Here is a 21,604-nt window from a genome sequence, read left to right on the forward strand (position 1 = left end):
CGTGCCACCAATAGGTACGTCCAGCCCAATGGTTAGGGTCACCAGCTGACCCATAGTGTGAGGGAGGATACACAGCTAGGCAGATGTGTCCATAACAAAATACACGATAACTGCACATATCTAGCGACCGTATGACCAAATCATATCCCACAATGCATGTAATAGTCACATACAAAACGTATGTCCGTATTTCACATACCAAATGTGACAGGAAATAGAATAAGCATGTAAATGAAACAGAAGGAGCATATAAACTGCTACAACAATAAGGCAACATGTAGGCTGAAAGGAACAGTATTATCCGTACCGTTGACTGTGGGTATGTGTTGTCCAGTACATTCAGATATGTGTCTGGAATATATCCCATCATGAACATAGGAAAAGGTGGCATCCTACCAATGATTAGAACAGTCTGCCAAAATCCGCACATCAGCGGTACAAGCCGAACTTGTCAGGATGTGTCACAGTTGAACGGGTATTACCCAGGTATACCAACCATGTAATGAAAGTTTAAGTATGGGCATGTACCTATGTGTGTGAGGTATAGCATGTGGAAAGCAAACATGGCAGTGTAGTCCACACAACCATACAGGTACCTGACATATGTAGGGTATGCAATGTGTTACTTTGGCCATGTCATGGGCCAACAACCAAAGCAGTGATGTATGGAGTGTCAGGAATATGTGTGTGGGGGGGATGGGTAATGGTACAATCCTCCAAGGCGATACTGTGTCGTATGCAGAATAGGTGAACCGGAGGTGTATGAGGAAGCAGCAGGTGAAGCAGAAAGAAACACAAAAACATGTATAAACATCTGCAATACAACCAGACAGGCCATACTGTGGAACGCAATCCCACAAACATATGAATATTAAAATGTGTGATACAAATGTATAGACATGTCACCTGCACATACCCACAGATTGGTCCTGATGGAACTGGCCATATCAAATGCAACACACCTGGATGCATACTGGACTACCCAGCATCCCCTCCACAGCACACAACCCACTCCCATACCTGAACGTCCACCAAATCCAGCCATACTTGGTCTACTGGTTTGGTGCAGCCACATCTACACATAGTGACCACTACGCATTTGTAGTAGGTAGTGTCACCCTAGGCAGTTTCAGGATTGCAAACTATGTATCCCTTGCATGTAAAACCCCCAGCACATTTTCATAATGCCAGAAGAATGGTCGGTATTTGTCTTGTTTCGGTCTTGTTCAATTTTTGGGATATCCCTCATGGGATAAGTAACCTGTGTAAACATTAGAATGGAAGACACAAAGTCCAGTCCTGTAGATATCTGGACACAAGTTTGAATGTGCAGTTGTGGTGCATGAGACTGTCCAGCCCTAGATGGTCATGCATAACCTACTACCCAGGATCAAACACCTGCCCATGACGCACGTGTCCCGACACGAATAAGCGAGAGAATATATTGCACACATTCACATAGTGGTACATGGTATAAGGGTGATGAAGGCACTGACATAAACAGGATACCTCCTGATCCACTGTGTGAGGGACAATTAATGTGTGTGTAGGTGTGACCTGACCAACAATGATACAATGCCAAATGTCCTGTGATCGTAGGAAATAGCTATGTACCATACTGCATGTAACAGTTGCCTAAAGCGGTGACGTCAGGATAGAATAAACGGAATTCGTACAAGAAACAGGCAAACAACAAAAGTGCCAAAGGTATAAGGCTCACAGCTAGGAAACAAATGAATGTTCTAAACCTGCACTGATAGTGGCTATGTGTTGGCCCAAACAATCTGGTGTCTGCAGTAGGGTTACCATCTGTCCCGCTTTGCAAGGGACAGTCCCTCTTTGGGCAGTTGTGTTCGGACAAAATACATTACAAATGGCAAATGTCCTGGGATTGTAGGACATAATTATGCCCCATATGTTATGTAATAGTTGCAGAAAATAATTATTGCAGTATCTACAATACCTAAATGTTACAAGAAACAGAATAAGCAACTAAACTGCTACAACAATAGGCTTTTATGTAGGCAAATAAGTAAAGTTCTATCCATTGTACTGACCATGGGTATGTATCGGCTTGTAAAATCTGATGTGTGTTCCAAAAATGTCCCATCTTGGCCATTTGAAAAGGTGGCAACCCTAGTCCCCAGAATACATCCCAACCTGTACATATGACAATGTCAATGATACCAATGGTCAGAGCATTCGCACAATAACTGGCCAGACCCTTAACCACTCACAAAGCCAGTGACCTTTGGGGGAAAGGTGTTGAATGAGAATGACTACTTACAACAATGAAGAGTAATAGATGCATTTAACTGCAGAAAATTAGTAGTATTACGAATCTGTCAACACGTTCCAAGTTAATAGTACTAATCTGGTAGAAGTGTCCGTGATTGTCCCTGAGTTGTCATAGCCTTGTCCCTGTCACTGTAGAAATGAGTCCCCGAGTATCAGAGAGGTCCATACACAGAAGTACACCAACCAACTGTCACATCTGTTGACAGGACTATTGCATACCTGTAGTGAATTTATAACAGATGTCCAGACTAATATTCATTGTATCTATAAATGAATGAAATAGTCAAATGAGAAGGGAAACACGTGGAAACCACCCCCCCCCCAACCTGCATTATGTAGTGGAACCACTCCCCACCCTAAATTATGTAGCACTGACCCAATAATATGGTCAGAGGTGCCCAAACACCTGCGTCTGTAAACACAGGTAGAATGTTAAACTCTGGACTAACTCTGTCCATGTGCTACGTCTGATCTTTGAACAGCACCAGGGGTAGTTCTAGTCACCATTCAGCTAAGCCTAAACCCAAACCAGCACATGAACACCCTGACAATCAAACACGGGTATGTGCGAGGACTATAAGCGCAGGAGTTATGAATATCCTTGGAGTGAGTAGACTTGCAGCACGGGTCCAGAGCAGTAGGAAACAGGGAATGTCCTAATTGTAGTACTGCGGTTTCCCCAGCAGGATAATGGATGGCTGCTGTGTAAGGAAAGCGGTGAGGCATATGTCAGAGTAGCTATGAACCATGGGTATACATATAAATGAGCCAGAACACCAATAGTGTAGTGGTTACAGCATCCGCCCAATGTAAAGGCATTCCCGGTTCAAGTACGACTATAGCACATATTAATTGTGTAATGAATGCCTATGTGCTGTAAAGCCAACATTTATACATGTAAAGGTGACCGTGTTCGCATGGGTCCATTAACCGGATTTCATCAAAGTGGTACTGTCATAAGGAATAAGGCACATGTATATTCCCAAAGAAGTGCCTGTAAACATATGTAACTCAGAATAAGTAGATGCAAGTGGGCCTGCGCAGGTGTATGCAGCTATTAGCATAGCAAATGTACATTGTCTTGTACAGCTGTAACTTTTATATATATAGATAGATGTGTGTATAGATAAATATCCACAGACATAACAGAAATATGCAATTATATATCTACATATTTATCTATATATACACATATATATAAATATATATATATATATATATATATATATATATATATATATATATTTATAAATATATATATATATATATATATATATATATATATATATATACATACATACATATATATATATATATATATATATATATATATATATATATATATATAAGGAATGCGAAAGCAAACATAAGGGTTGTGAAGGGAATCCAGAGCAAGTAAGGAATTATGAAGTGCTCGCAGCGTATGTCACATAAAGCTGCACAAGTGTGAGTAGAGCACTGCTCTTCACACCAGAGGCAGGGCTATACCAGTGGCCATAACATCATTGAAGTGCTATGTCAACATTGTAAACAGACGGAATGTAGTACATGTTGCGACCACCTACACTTGTAACCCGCAAATCGTTCGTAATCCATAACACCAGGAAAGACACATATGTGCAAATATGAATGGATGGTGAGCCTATGAATACACGAGGTGGTACAAAATGTGTGTAGGGCCCCAACGCTCATGAGAGGGCAATGTGTAAAGGTGTGTCATGACTGCGATATCAGGTGTATAATGGCTGTTATGCATGGAAACTCAACACAGCTGTGCAGGAGAAACTATGGATATGCGATTATGGACACAGGAATGCTAGGGTTTGTTCCGCCGGGTGCAATGGAGCGGCCCATGGAGGTCAGCTAGTACATAGGTGAGATTCCCAGATAGAGCGTCATTTGCGTGGAGACATGCGTGAATGGGCATATCGTTGTCGGACGTTGTGTGTCAGGTCTGGCAGCCTGGCACGTAAAACCTATATGCCACCCATGAGCAGAACGGAGTTCTGCTGTGACAACCCCAAACCAGGAAAAGCAGAAAGACACAACTACATGAAGACAACAATATGTTGACGTACAGTCACAGTAACACAAACACACATCCTATCAACAGTAATAATGTGAATGTGCACAGAAACAAACACAGTAGCAGGAATAATAGGCTGCGCATACGAGTAATAGGTCGAATGACACTGTATCACATCCCAGTTAGCAGCGGCACCCCAGACATGAAAAACGTGCGACATCTGTCTGCTGCATAACGTGCAATATACTGAGCACAAGGTCACCGGAGTGAAGTGTCGGTGTCAGAATGACTAAGGCAATAGTATGCAGTTGAAGCAGAGACCAATACGCATGTGTAAGTGTCCATGTCAGGGAAATGTATAGGTTAACAGACACACAGATGTATATATAGATAAAAACGTATATATACATAAATCTATAATAATTTACATACACATATATATTCATACGGATATATATATAAATATATATATATATATATATATATATATATATATATATATATATATATGTATATATACACACACACGCAAGGATATACTACGGATATATACAGATAGAGATATATATACACAAACAACAGGTAGTAATATATACACATACACACAAACCTAAATATATATGCCAGTGTAGATATACACATGTACATAAATAGGTTACTTCACAGCAATTAGGGGTAACATATTTACAGCCTGGGCATGTGTGACTGGGAGGTCCAATAAATAAACGTTGTACCCCCCACATCGCCCAGCTAGGCCGGACAGACATGCAGACAGGCAATACAGATCAATACACTGCCGCTATCCAAAACACAGGTAGGAAAGGACCAGTGGGAGAGTTCTGCAAGGTCTACACTTTAAACATGGATAACGGTGTCCCTTGCGGTACCCCAAAAATTCAGGGTACGTGTGAATCTGTGGACATTATTACGAGCAGGATGTAGGTGTACATGGAACAGTAGGTTGTGCAAGTGTGATAATACATGGGTTGTCAAAACGTATGACATGTGTCCTGAGACGGGGAGAGTGGGCAATGTGTAGGGGTGTGCTCATACCCCAGCTGCGCTCGCAGTAAGTATTTGTCACGACTGCTGTAGAGGGGTGCCAGGTAGGTGGACCATGGGTATACATTAATGAGCTTAAGTGTGCAGGTGCAGGTTGGCAGAGATGTAGTAGGCCCGCCCAGTGGAAGTCATTAATATTCCTATGTGGGCATAGCATACGCCTACACCTCCCAAACCTGAAGAGCACATCTACTGGATAGTCTGTAAACCATCGGGGGAATACATAGAGACCAAATCAGTGCCGTGTACCTGATTAGCATGGATGTCCATAGTTATGTATCAGAATGTAACAAAGTCCAACTAAACACTTCCAGAACTAGTGATATTAGGTGAACAGGTGGCGGAATACATGTAATGACAGATGACAACATGTATGAGGTATAAGCAGCATGTACCTCGACAAACATGAATGAATACATATGCTCTGTGACTGTGAATGTGTCTGGTTAATAGAACCAATCATCTAAATGTGTCCTCAGGGTGTTATGCATTGTTTCTGTTACAGTGTTCAGTCACATCCATTGGTATGTGAGTTCTGCTACTGACGGAAAGTGCATAATTTGCTGACCACCTTGGGTAGATGATAGCATAATAGAAAAGGTTCAACACCCATATGCCTGCGAGGGACACACCCGTCTGGGCAGTTGTGTCCTGCAAAATGACAGTTATGGCACATGGCCTGTGAGTGTGGGAATGGAGGCTATATAGTGTGTGTAGTGGTGTCAGACATCAATTTGTTGTATCAGTAACAGCTACATGTAATAGGAAACAGTATTATCAATTATAATGCTACATGAATAACCTTAATGTATGCAAACCGTGGAAGTTGTCCGTTTACTACTGGCTGTGGGTATGTGTTGCCTTGACATATGTGATAGCTCTACATATAGGGTCTATAGGGCTGCCACCAGTCTGTATGGCCAAAGTGGAACCTGCTCTGTAGAACTGTCAGATGTACCAGGGCAGAACATACCTACAGCCATGCATAGTACAGAAATATACATATCGGAGCAAATCAAAGCATAGTCTAGCAGCAGTATAGTTCCTTATGCTACTACATATGACATATCGACGTGTCAGGTATACAAGACCTGTAACAAGCAACCAGTACAGACACCTACAACATGAGAAGGTCCCCTAATCAGCACAGTTGCAATGGATAGAGTATTGTACATACCACTCAACTGTCCCTGAATGTTAGGTACGTCCCTGAATTTGACTGAAAGTCTAACTCTGTCCTTCTTAATCCCTCCTAAAATTAGTGGCTGTCGAAGGAAAGGTGGTGAATTACACTTACTGACTAATGACAATAAGTAAGAGTTATAAACAACTGTTACTTCAGAATGTGTGTATTAAGTCATATGCTCTGATTCTGTCAATGTGTCAAGTTAATAGCACTACTTTTGTAAATGTCCCTGATTTTTCTTGACCTGTCCCTGATTCTGCAGAAATGTGTCCCCGATTGGTGGAGAGTTCTGGTATTGTCACATGAGATGTGTGATGAGGGACTGTCCCATGCAAAGTGGGAAAGGTGTCACTCCTACAGTCTCCCGTCGTGCAATCTGAAAGGTGGTCAACGTGCAGTAGGTATGCGGTAGCATGACTTGGCAGACAGCTGCATTAACAAACTCAAGTACATGTCAGCATTGCAGAGTATTGGTTCCCATGTCTCAGGCAGATGGGAGCAGATCGTATGAGGAGCACGCATATAATATGATTACATCACTGGACAGGCCGCCGAGTCCATATAGTCAAACGCCTGCCATCGCAAAATGGTTACACATAGATACTGTAGTCATGTAGTCCGATGTAAGATGCATCACAAGGGATCACACACACCCAGCGTGAGTGACACATGTAAGCGGAAATGTCAGAGAGCGAGCGGCTGTAAGCGTGTTTGTCTACCAGTATGCCAGTAGTGCAATGTCAAAGAAATGTGAAGTCTAAACATGTATAAGGTGCTGTGACCAGAGGTCAGCAATGTTTAACACTGTGCAAACCCACGCAAAACAGCTCCCACCTGCTGGACTGTGCCTTACCCGGTCTGTATCCAAAGGCGTCGGCCTGTCTGCAAGCAAAGAACCGCCCTATACACGTGATGGTAGAAGTACCCTGCGCACATAGCTCATGTGAATTAACAATAGACCATGGCATATGTACAGACAGTAGACCACACACACAGCATACAGCACAGACATCCAACAGTATAGCAATGTACTGGCAGATATGTCCAGACCACTGGTGTATGCATGCCTGGCCATCCTGTGTTTCAGTGTGTGAGCATGACCAGTATGACTGTTACACATGTTGTCGACCGACAATACCGTCATACCGTCATGTGTGTGAGCATGCAAAGTATGGTCAACTGTATTGCATGTGTCACATGTCCAGATAGTTAGTACTGTGTTGCTGACCCCTCTGTTCTACACAGACAGGTGTCATGCTGTGTCTGCAGGATAGCTAATGATCATGTGGCATTGACAGTTGCTACATGTCTGCATAGTGTGGGGGGACATGCAATCACAACCACAGTCCTACACAGCACCATGGGTGGTGCACATGACTCTCACATGTGTAGGTGTAACGGGGGCACAGCCAACAGTTGTACACATCTGCTGCTACTGTACTGGTATGCTGGGTACTCCATGTCAGTGTGTGGACCTACCTAAATTGCTGGTTGGATGGATACCAGGGTAAGTCAGTTCCCAGCTTTAATTACCAGCACAGTGGTGTTGGACATCCTAGCTTACACAACCTACATCAAACTGCCTGGCCTGCTGTCATCTGTGTGTGTCTTAGGGGGTTGGGGTCATTCATTGGGCATATCCATAGGCCATCGTATATCATTCGTCTGTATTGGTCCACATCTGTCCAGCTGCATGGAATGTGTGTGGGCTGTATGGACACATATGATGGTCAGACCATAATCTGCAGTGGGTTAGGACACCCTGTGTACTACAGGCTACCATTGTGACCCCCATATGTGCTACAGAGGTCATGGTGCCACTATGGATGTGTACTGTCTGCTGCCCTAACATTTGGCCACCACAGTCACTTGTATGCTCACATACATACCATAGCAATGGGTAACTACACATTCTAATACAACTGCCACCTGTTAGGTCAATAGACATACCCTGGGTGTGTTCCGGACTTGAGGATGGTGCTGGAGTGCTGCCTATGTCAGATGCACACAGTGCACCTCCTATACATGGCCGAGCACAGCTACTGTCATGTTTGGCATCCATTGTACTGTGTGCAGGTCAGAGAGGGGAAATCCGTGGGTACCTACTGTGTCAGTGCATATGCCTTGTGTTGCCTCTTTGCCAAGGGCAGGTCACGGGCTTTCGCCGACTGTGCCCTACTCAGGTAGTTCCTTCACCAAGTCACACTGTGCCTGTACAGGTCTTGGCAGTGGTGTTGGGCTGTGTGGCCCTGCCCCATGCTGTTCCTGCTGCAACTGTTACTGCAGGATAACATTGTGTAGCATAGCAAATACCATAACAACTTGTATGCATGTAGCTTGTGAATACTGCAGAGCTCCAACAGATGTGTCCTGATACCAGAACTGTGAACGGAGCATCCCAAACACATGCACAAGTATATGTCTTGCCTGTGCATCCGCCTCAGTATGGTGTGAGTGTTCAGGTGTGTGTGTGCATTGCTGATGGGTGTCATCAGCCACTACACCATTGTTTACCCAGCATCTCCCACTAGGAGACTGTAGGGGATGTCCATATTGGCATTGGTGTGCTACAGCTGTGTCAGAAGCCATATATTGGACACATCATAGCTTCCAGGGCAGACAGCACACACATTCAATCTCATGCCCTGGCCATTGCATATGGCCTAGCTGTTGGAGGGTATGCTCCTGCAGTGACTGTAGGCCCTACCCCGCTCCCCGGGTGGTACTACGTGTGCAAGCTATAGCACCCAGTACTCCAGGGTAGTCATCCATGTGGTTGAACAGATGCATATTGCTGGTCCACTAATCACGTATGTCGAGGACATGTACATGCGCACTAGCATGTGTTGACTTGGCGTCTGTGAATTGGTGCAATACTCTGGATGCAGATGCCTGTGTGATACCCATGATATCCCCAGTTGTGCTGTGTGAGGTACCTGTGGCTAGTACACCTAGGCCAACACATCCCATGGTATCCACTGTGATGCGTTTCCCTCGGCCTGTTTGATGTGTCAGGTGCGGCAGGCACAGGTCAACAAGCTGCTGTAGGAGGTCTCTGTCCACCCCGTAGTGCTCCAACATCCCCAGCCCATGTAGCCCTTGGTAAGTCACCCTCGGTCTATAAAGTCTTATGTCACCCCAGTAAGGGTTGTTCGGCAGCATACACATCCTCACTGCCCCAGCCTCTTGCACATATTGGTATATGTTGCCTGCTGCAGCCTGTGTCATTTGGTTGGACTGTGTCATGAAATGTCCCTGCAGGTATACACCGGTGGTGTAGAGTGTGAGGAAACCTTTGTGTTTACTGCTTGCTCGCATTAATGTACTGTTCATGTGTGGGCTGGCCATGTCATCTGCTGATTGTGCTGATCAACACCTGTTTGTGCAGCCTGTACACCCTGACTACCCCACCACTGCTGTCATCCCTCCCAGTGTCACCAGGCAGGTATAGACACACCCCAAGCTTAGGTGTGCTAAGGCAGGAGCACTCCCGAGGCACAGTTCTGCAATGCACGTACAGAATGCCTGACCCCCCCCTCCCATGCTGTCAACTATATTCGAGACCTGCACCCGGCTGACTACACACATACACTCCAGGGACCAGCAGCACACCCTGGTGATAAATGTGATACACCATAGTCACCCTCATCTGCATAGTGTAGTCTTCTAATGAATAGTTATATGACCCATACCGAACCTCCAAATTATTAACCACTGCTCAGTGTCGCTCATATCCATACACAACTGGCAACAGGTGCCTTATCATCAACATATTCGATGTCCCATGGTCTTCCCAGCAACAAAATAACCAGTGTCTACACGACTACAACCCGTGGCCCTGCACACTACAGACAATGTGCATTACCACCACGCCATGGCAGATATACATAGCTCCCAGGTTATCACGTACAGATCATCTTGCACAAACATTCAATAGTGCTGATGTCCCCAGACATATGTTCACATCTATGTCCACCTCTACATCTACATATATCATATATATTATTTGTATACATATATATATATATATATATATATATATATATATATATATATATACACACACATATACATGTACACATATGGCATTTATATCACAACAGCGGACCACATGACAGCAATGCATTAGACAGGAATGAAAAGGAAACTACATGTGCCACCTGCATCATGTAGTGTTGTTGCTATCAAGGCACATGTGTTATGTTGCGTCAAATGGGTCAGACCATATCAAGGGTAAGAGTAGGGCTGCTGACAGTTACTCACGAGACCTGTTGGCGAATGTATGTGTTGACAACCCAGTGTCTTGGCAGAATATGCGGGCTGTGGACACTATATAGGTCAACAACAAAACAAACTGAACACATCCCGCAGCTAGCCACCCACAGATACCAACACATATGGTATAACTGCCAAACACACATACCTGCCACGCCTTGGAATCGAACTCCTACCTGTATAGTCTACCACACTACAGCATTATGCAGTAACAGAATGCGCTATCGAGAATACTGGTACACAGCACTCCCAGAGGCATACTTCTAGGCAGATGACATCATCCGCAAAGGCAAAGACGCCGATAGGGAATGTATGTGGAGTGAGCCATCTAAAAGCATTACTCTGTCCCAGGCAGCTGGAAACACACACACACTTGGCAGGGCTGGGAGTCGAACATATACCTAACTACCTTATCACATTACAGCATTATGCAGTTACAGAACACGCTATCGAGATTACTGGAACACAGTACTCCCAGAGGCATACTTCTAGGTGGATGACATCATCCGCAAAGGCAAAGACGCTGATAGGGAATGTATAGAGAGTGAGCAGTCTAAAAGCATATAACTGTCCCAAGGTAGACGTAGACAAACACACTGCTGTCATGTGAGCAGGACAACTGCCCATCTACGGAGCACTATTACAACACTACATAGAAATGAAACGTGCCACAGACAGTACACCCTTCAAGACAGTCAACCAGTGTGTTCAATGTAGGCATCCATCCTGACATGGAAAATGGACATCTGTTGCCTGGATGACCACCATTGCTATACAGGATGTCAATCACCATGCCCATACACACAGGCACATCACTGACACAAGGTGTAACTGGGCATGCTCACACACTTAGTATCACATGTCCATTTGGAATGTACTGTGTGTCCATCTACACAACGGCGTACTGGGCATGCTCACACACTTAGCAGTTGCAAAGGGCTGTCTTGCATGCACATGGATTCTAAACATGGAAGGGCACAGTTTGGAATGTACTGTGTGTCCATCTACACAACGGTGTACTGGGCATGCTCACACACTTAGCAATTGCAAAGGGCCATCTTGCATGCACATGGATTCTAAACATGGAAGGGCACAGTTTGGAATGTACTGTGTGTTTATTCCATCTACACAACGGCGTACTGGACATACCCACATACTTAGCAATTGCAAAGGGCCATCTTGCATGCACACAGATTCTAAACACAGAAGGGCACAGTGTGGAATGTACTGTGTGTCCAGCTACACAAAGGTGTACTGGGCATGCTCACACACTTAGCAGTAGCAAAGGGCTGTCTTGCATGCACATGGATTCTAAACATGGAAGGGCACAGTATGGTGTTACTGTCCCCACATACATGAAGGCCACTCACATGTAGTGACCAGTACACACTCAAGAGCCATCACAGATGTCTCAGGTGCAGATCACAGAGGTAAACACTGCAGTCCACTATGTAGCCCTCAGACATCACCATGTCATTGGACCAGCAATACACAGCCATACATTACCACAGCACCATGTGACTCATGACCAGTGGACTGTACATAGGTCTACAGCAACTGTGCAGACTACACATGTACTGACAGGGTTCCATCATGTGTTATGCAATAACACTGTACATGACCAGGTCAGCTCTACACATAACAGGGTGTGTAGCACAGCTGTGACAGATGACTGTCGCTGTACACCAAAGAACACACATGTTTGGATATGACATACATGTAATCGCAGTGGATATGTGCATGGACCACACACACACACAACACATGTGTACATAGCATAGCTTTTGCTGTCCTCTGTGCAGACAAGTGGCTACAGCAATCACACACATGCAAATGGAAGGTAGGTCCTTGGCTGTTGAATGCTAACAGTACATGAGGTAGCAATGTTGACCGAGGACACATTCCCTCTGTACTAGTTACCCATGGCACCCATCATATCATACAACAGTCCATGTGTTATGTATGTCATCACACATGTCCACCAATTGCAATGCATACAAACATGGCTACATGACAGGCATGTAGGACCAACACACATGTACATGTAGTGGTGTGCATGCAGCTACCATGCATGTGCAGTAGCTGATGTATGTAATTCATCTGTGCCTAACTACAACATGTAGTTGCAATGCAGCCCCATCATTGACACCTGTATATGGTGAAATACTGACAGTACGGTAGGATGTACATCAGGTATGGATGGATGTGTGTACATAAAGTGGTGATCCACCTTTGCAGATGGATGTTTGCCAGGGACAGCTCACAGGTGTGTCACACTCCATCCTACCATTACATGTGCAAACAGTACGCTATGTTACTGTTACTTGATGGTGAAGACATAAAACCTACACAGTGGTCGGGTGTTACTGACTGTAAGTCACTTGACACCTGTAACACTTATATCCTCCCATGTGCATATAGCAGCACAATTACCGGAGGTAGCGTTGGTACACATAATGCGGCCAATACTGCTGCATGTCTGTCAGACGTATCATCATATAGCAGGTGTATCATTCACAGTACTGCCATGTGTGTTTGCTTGTGTGACCATATATGCCACATATGGTGGGGAATACATCCCAATTGTTACACACCCCTGTACACTGTTGTAGAGATCTGTACATACTGCAGTGTGGAAAGCATGACGTAGGCTGGGGTGGTGTGTGTATCACACACATGTCAGCTATCCATATGTGAATGACATTTGTGGACTCCACAGTGTGTGTGTATGTATGTATGTATGGCTGTCTGGTGCATGGAGTGAGAGTGTATGCTACCATACAGAACAGACAGGATCCCTAACCCCTCATGGTGATGCTGTCTACTACCCCGTTGATGCCATCGGTCTCAGCCTTAATGGCTACCTGTACATGTTCATTCTCTGTGTCGCGTCGTGTGGGTGCACAGTACTGTGAGGGTAATTACCACATAGGCAGGAGTCCTCACCTCAACACTATGGAGTGTGCGTTATAGTGTTGTTGACCCCGTGAGTGTGGGCATGTTCCTGTAATGTGACAGGGTATTACTGCTACACAGTGAGGCCTCATGCTATCAAGTGGCCTCTAACATTATCATTGGCCGGACCGCTGTGTACACCCCCTGCACCATGTCAACATACCTGTGATGTGACCTGGTATGGATGTCACGTCTCTAGCCACTGTAGCCTATTAAACAGCCCACATGCTTCTGGATCAGTAGATGTGTGGACATCTGTGGTATGTTATCCTTTCCAACAGTCAGGTTGAGGCTACGTATAGCATGTTGATATTGCCATACGTGTCTGTGAGTACTCCACATTTACACATGGGAAACTGCAAACACTGCTACTTGTTGGCACAAGTAGACCATAAGGAGGGAACTAGGGCATCATTACCAACATGCTGTTACTGTTGTTACCAAGACACATACTGTGAACATATAACAATGCATGATAAACCTGTACTACATGGTATGTCCGGTGTGTGTCAACAATACACAACTAATGTAGAACAAAGAAAAAACTGCTGAGGTATGGCTCCAGAGTCTCCAAAATCTTTTCAAAAATAAAACAGATGCAGTGATATCCAATACGTATAACAAACCAAGGGAACCAACACAAAACTGTAAAAAATCCACGAATGTACGAGGCTCTTCCAAAACAGCTTTATTGGCAAACAAACCACCAAACGCTCCACCACTGACCTAGGTTTCATCCCTAAAGGACTTCTTCAGAGTGTGTGGAACCAATGAAATATATATACTGACAGTAATTAATTAATTAACCCATACACACCTAATACAAAACTAAAAAGTGGTATAACATGACCCGCCCGTAAACCAGGCTTGAATCAAGCTGCCACTAAAACATTTAAAAACACTCACACAGCTAAAAATACATTAAAAATAAATAGTTCAATTTAATAATAAACTATATATTAATTTCATAAACTTGACAAAAATGTAACATGAAATATGTAATATATAGATTATACTGTGCAATTGTGCCATGATGATAACTATATAAATTAACCTAATATGTGTTGAAGCCTCAAATAAGGTTTGATAGAAATAAACTCATTTAATCCAGGATAATAATGAGCATTAAGCGACAACTGCCACTTTACTTCACAAGTGTCTAAATGATAATCTGTTGTCCTACCCTGTAAATCTTTAACTAACTGTTGTATAACACAAAATGAGAATTTATGACCACTATATGCTGTTGTGTGTCGTGCTAAAGCATTGGTGGGCCTATGATACTGAATATCTAAAAGATGCTCCTTTATCCTATCTCTAAATTTTCTACACGTTTTGCCCACATAAAATGCCGTACACGACTGACATTTAGCAAGGTAAACAATGTTAGAAGAGAGACAGTTAAAATGACCATTGATCTTAATAGATATATTGTTGACCATTATCTTGTTCCCTGTTGGTAATATAAACGCACAGGTTGAACATCTACCACATTTAAAATTACCCTTAGCTTTACTAGTATTACTATTCCTAACTACACTGCCCTTTTCCAACATCCCTTTGAATGTCGTGTCTTTCCGAAAAACAAACTTAGGTTTTCGTACAGAAAAACCATAGAACTCTTTTAGTCTTGACAAGGACATACAATACTTCTCAATGATTTTAATAATGTAATCAGTGTCTGCATTGAACGTAAGGATGAAAAGGAGATATTCATTACCCATATCCTGTTGCCGGTTAACATTGTGGTTAAACAAATCCTGTGTGCTCCTAAGTATAGATTGAATATCTCCACTGTCTCTTTTGACAGGGTATTACTGCTACACAGTGAGGCCTCATGCTATCAAGTGGCCTCTAACATTATCATTGGCCGGACCGCTGTGTACACCCCCTGCACCATGTCAACATACCTGTGATGTGACCTGGTATGGATGTCACGTCTCTAGCCACTGTAGCCTATTAAACAGCCCACATGCTTCTGGATCAGTAGATGTGTGGACATCTGTGGTATGTTATCCTTTCCAACAGTCAGGTTGAGGCTACGTATAGCATGCTGATATTGCCATACGTGTCTGTGAGTACTCCACATTTACACATGGGAAACTGCAAACACTGCTACTTGTTGGCACAAGTAGACCATAAGGAGGGAACCAGGGCATCATTACCAACATGCTGTTACTGTTGTTACCAAGACACATACTGTGAACATATAACAATGCATGATAAACCTGTACTACATGGTATGTCCGGTGTGTGTCAACAATACACAACTAATGTAGAACAAAGAAAAAACTGCTGAGGTATGGCTCCAGAGTCTCCAAAATCTTTTCAAAAATAAAACAGATGCAGTGATATCCAATACGTATGCAGTACTGATTTAATCTCACACAAGCGCTTTCACATCAAGCTTCGTCAGGTGTATATAGAACTCCATAAAAAACACCTTATATAACAATTCATTTATATCACATGACTTTCAATGAGTAAAAATTTTAAAGAACATACCCTTTAATAACTAAAAACTAAAAATGTCTAAAGTCTAACAATATATATACATATAAAATTATATATGCATATATAATAAATATAATATATAAAACAGAGTACTTAAATTACATATAAATATATATAATAAATACAATAGATAAAACACATTTCATTCATATATTTACCTACGTAAACACCTTTTTCTAAGCATAGGTTTCATGGGGACTGTGTCATTGAGGCCATGGCCATAGTTAGCCCTAAGCATCACAATCCATTTTGCTTCTATTTCTTCTGTCTTGGCTCTAATGTCTCCACCCCTTGAACTATCATATGTCCTACTAACTACTAAGAATTAAAAACTATGATTCTCTCCCACATTTAAAACATGCTTCGCTAATGCATTTGTACGCGTACCTTTCCTAGTATGGTGTACATGTTCTCTAATTCTTTCTGATATTATTATTGGATATCACTGTGTCTATTTTATTTTTGAAAAGATTTTGGAGACTCTGGAGCCATACCTCAGCAGTTTTTTCTTTGTTCTACAATTTTGCGTTTTTTCTGCAGAGGTATTTGGTGTTTTCTGGGCTTGTTTTTATTGTATTGGACTTTTTTTATTGTATAATACACAACTAATGTAATATACACTTCTCTCAGTATTCTGTTCACCCTGTGCATCAGACCATTTGAGCATGTCCCTGCACCGATGGTGTGAATGACAGGGATGTGGCACAGGCTTCATCATATGCACAGGGTGATAATGTTTGCCAGGGGCATAGGCTGCACCAATGGATGACATCATGTGTGTGGGTAAGGGCCGGAGATCTGATTGGACATGTGTGGTCATTATGCATGTGGGTGTTGCGGTGCCCTACAGATGTTTTTGCCTTGTGCGTGTATGTGTGCACACAGTTCTGCCTTTTGTGAGGCCTACACAGGGGTATTATTGACAGCCCCAGATTGTACAGACCAGGATGTACAGCTCACTGTGTCTGGCCACGACCATGTGACCTGTGCCTGCCAGGGGTTGCACGGGCACTACCAGGCGAAGGTACAGATTGGCTACTGTCCGACAACACATGTCCACTGGAACTGTGTCCCCACTGGGAATGTCCAGGGCCACGTCCACATGGCCTGCTGTGTCCTGGTGTGGACAGTGCATAACCAGCTGCACTGCTACTGCACTATGGGAGTGGGCATGTGAGGTGGCATGCTCACGTTGACCTGCACTAGGTGGTGTAGCTGGCGTACATCCACGTGGCCTATTCCTCACTCCTACCAGATGTTCCAGCACAGACAGCTCATGCTTGCAGATTGCCATGCCACAGTCAAGAATTCCGATCATGTCACCCAATCGCCTGTCCAGAAAATCAGCAATCTGCTGTTGAGCATTTGCCAATGCCTGGATGTTGTCATTTAGAGTATGGATAGCAGCCCTCTGCAGCCTCTGCCCTTCTCTGTTCTGCCATTCAACACGTGCCTGTGCCACCATTACAGTCTGGAACATGCGTCTGGTGACACCAGCTGCTGCGCTCTGTCCTGCAGGTGCATGTATGCCAGAGGTCCTCCTACGAGCAGCACTGGCCACATGCCTGTGTGACACATCTGCAGTCATTACACTGACACCATGGTGTGGAGACACACCTTCTGTAGCCACCACATGTTCCTGTTCCATGCTAACAGATGCTGACTGTCCTTTCTCTATGGCCACTGGTGATGCAGTATGTGTTGGCAGCAGAACTGTGTGTGGGGAAGAGGGGGACATAGCTGGGATGGCAACCATTGGCACAGATTCAGCCCCTGACAACCCTGCCTGTACCTCATGCATATGTTCATCACTGCTAGTATCTGTGGAGACACTAACATCAGATGGACCGCAGGAGGGTAACGCACCTACATCACCTGTGAATGCAAAGAAAGACTCTAAATTACAATAGACACACACACACACACACACACACACACACACACACACACACAGACACTCACACAGACACACACACAGACACACCATGCATGTGATTTGACAGACTTCATGCAGCATGCATGTGATACAGCAGATGGCATGCAGCTCAGACATTAATAGTGTTAGTTAGCATACCTCCCTGGGTTGCACACAATGGACTAGAACAGGTTAGCAGTACACATGGCTGAAGTGACCTTGACATGTCATCTGTTGATGTGTGCATTAACATGCATACATGTCTGACACAATGCCGTCCTGACACATGTACAGCATTGCAATGGGCATCACATTGCAGTGTTGTCTGTATGCCCTACAGATAGAATGCATGTTTAGCAAATGTGCATGAGCATGGATGGGTAGTGTGAGCCGTCTACATTGCTATACAGTGTGAAGTACAGACACTGTGCCATTGCATGGCATCATGAGGCATCTATATTGCTATACAGTGAGTAATATGCACACATTGCAAAGCCATAACTGCATGCATACCCATGACATAACTGTGGATTGTGACCCACGATGCTGAGGTGTATATACACCAAACCATGCTGTGTCATGTGACAGGTCACTGGAAGACCTACAGATGACACCCCTGCACAACTACTACAGAGTCTTAGCTGCCTAGCAACCATGTCCACACATGGCAGACTTGTCAATTCACCATGTCCAACATGACGTTGATGTACCACACACACGAGGTGCACAGCTAACGGTGATGTCCTACAGCAGCAAGGGAAATGTACAGTATCTGTGGCCTGATGTGGTGTCAATGTCTGTGGAAGCTGTACAGGTGACTACTGTCATGCTATGACACAGTCGTGATGTTCAACACATCTTATATGGTAGACTTAAGTGACACCTCCACTAGCTGTGCACAGGCTTTTAGGATGTCCAGTGTACCACATCAACTGTATAATCAGTCAACTAAGGCTATAATTGGACCATGTGTGGACAATGTGCAACAGGGTGTATACACATCACATCTACTGTGTGACTACATGTCTCTGGCCATCCCCCATGGCCATGTGTGAACATGTGTTGGCCAAATGTTTGTGATGGCCATCTATCTCACATGTCTGTGTTGTCCCATATGACATACACCCATAGATGTCAGATATGTCACCATCCACAGGGCTATGAAGACAAAGGGTTGTATGTTTGGTATGTGGGGTATGTGTTATGGAATAGTGTGACAATATTGCAGCCAGAACACTACGTGTCTGGGACATATCAGATGGCACATCACAATGTGTGCACCCATTGCAGGGGCATATAACACAATGGTGACTCCTGTGGACTGCACATATCTCAGCTCACTGTGTGGTACTGTTTGCGTACCACACATGTGTTGTTCCAATGTATAGTACATATGCCTACATTGTACAGCACCTCTACCATTGTATGCACAGCTGTCCACACATGTAGTAATGACAGATACTGTGGTTTCATATCAGTGTATCATTTTGTTTGTATATATTGCACATGGGTAGCCAGTGTGAATGATGGGAGATGCGACCTGTATATCGTGACTGGACCAAACATCAAGTGTACAAGTGTTAACTGGCCACATGGCAAATAGATCTATGCTTTAACATGCCTGATACTGATGACAGTCTCACCTGCAACGGACTGATGTCTGTGCAGCATGCCAGAGGTACCTGTATTGGGGTGACACAGCAGTTTGAACATTATCCATGACTGTATGACAGCCACAGAGTGCACTGTGCATGTTAACACATTCGCCTGTACAATAGCATATAGTATGCACATGTGTGCATACACAGGGTAGCATACTGTAGTATGCAACACGTGTGTAAACATACCTTGCATATGATGTTACATTACATAATGTACAGTGACACATGTAACTAAATGGGATATAATAGTCATATGTGCAGTACTGACTTACCAGGCAACTCCAGGCTCATTGGTTGGGAGACACTCACCTCCACAATGGCAGCTAGTGTTTGTGGATGCTGTTCTGAGGGTGTCCCCAGACTGGCCAGTAGCTCCTCGGTGGGTGTGAGTGGGGGCTGGGTTGGTAGTCCACCACCTGTTCCACCTTGTTCCCTGGCGATTGCAGTGGCATGCTGTTTTGCATGTCGTATCAAGTCCATGCAGTGTCTGCGCACCTGCTGGTAGGTGTGGTTATGGCCACCCACATCATTAACCCTCCTGTGAAGATCCTGCCACAGGTCGTCACGCTGCTGGGCATGCTGTGGCACATGGCTGAACAACACCTCGTAGTTCTCATGGAGGTACGGGATGAGGACATCATCCTCCTGGCGGCTGTACACTGGCAGGCGTGAACAAGGCATTATCTGTAAGACATAATGATGGTGACAGGTCACAGTATCGCAAAGATATACAGAGATACTGCTGCACATACATTTGTATTAAATCTAGTACATCTGCACACTTATCTTTGCAAATCATCGTGACACTGACATGACTGACATGTTTGTGTCACACACATGTAACACCCATTATGCATTGGATATCATCACCATATATGTGTGTCACCTCATTACATTGTTCATACTCCATGTGAATGTTGTCTTGATGTGGGCATGTCTGTTTGCCTGCACTGGTGTTCTTACCTATCAGCACATGCCTGGATGTGTCCACAATAATGTTGTTGACCATATCAACACATACACTGCCTTAATGGACTTGAGCAGTGAAAATGCACACATATGCATGGAAACCTTTACATGCATGTGTTTTGCCATATACATCTACACGGCACTGTACAGAGTTCAACATCCTGCCACAGATCGCCTGTGTTGCACATGTGATAGACATGGGACAATGGCTACCCAGACGTCATTCGCAGGGATGGTTATCAACTATAGCATGTACGGGCAATGTTTCTTAGCTGTATCCGACAGCCATTTTGCCACCATGAGGTACATCAGTGCCACATTACCGATCCAGACAGTTGATAATATATCTACCATGCAGTCATCACACCATGTGTGACAGAGATGACATGTGCAACTTTCATGGACAGGGTTGCATGGTATGGCAGGAGTATGTTACATGTATGGCACAGGGATCTGTCCAGCATGTGGCAATCCTAGTAGTAGGATGGTGGCTGTCCATGACATATGTCTTTCAGATCAGGATATGTACGTGTAGCATGTCCAACATCATAGTGTAGCACATGTCTTTATGCAAGGTGGCCAGCATGCTGCATAGTGGAGGTGAGGATTGTGAAGGCTGGTATCGCCCATCCACGCATGGCCAATACCCCTTAAAGGTGATATGTGATCCAAAATTGGTCACCCGAGTGCTGTGTATGCCTGTCCAATGATCTCCATGCTCATGGATGGCAACCTGTCATGAC

This window comes from Protopterus annectens, chromosome 2.part0 (genome assembly GCF_019279795.1).
Source record: "Protopterus annectens isolate FY-2018-M chromosome 2.part0, PAN1.0, whole genome shotgun sequence".
Classification (NCBI taxonomy): domain Eukaryota; kingdom Metazoa; phylum Chordata; order Ceratodontiformes; family Protopteridae; genus Protopterus; species Protopterus annectens.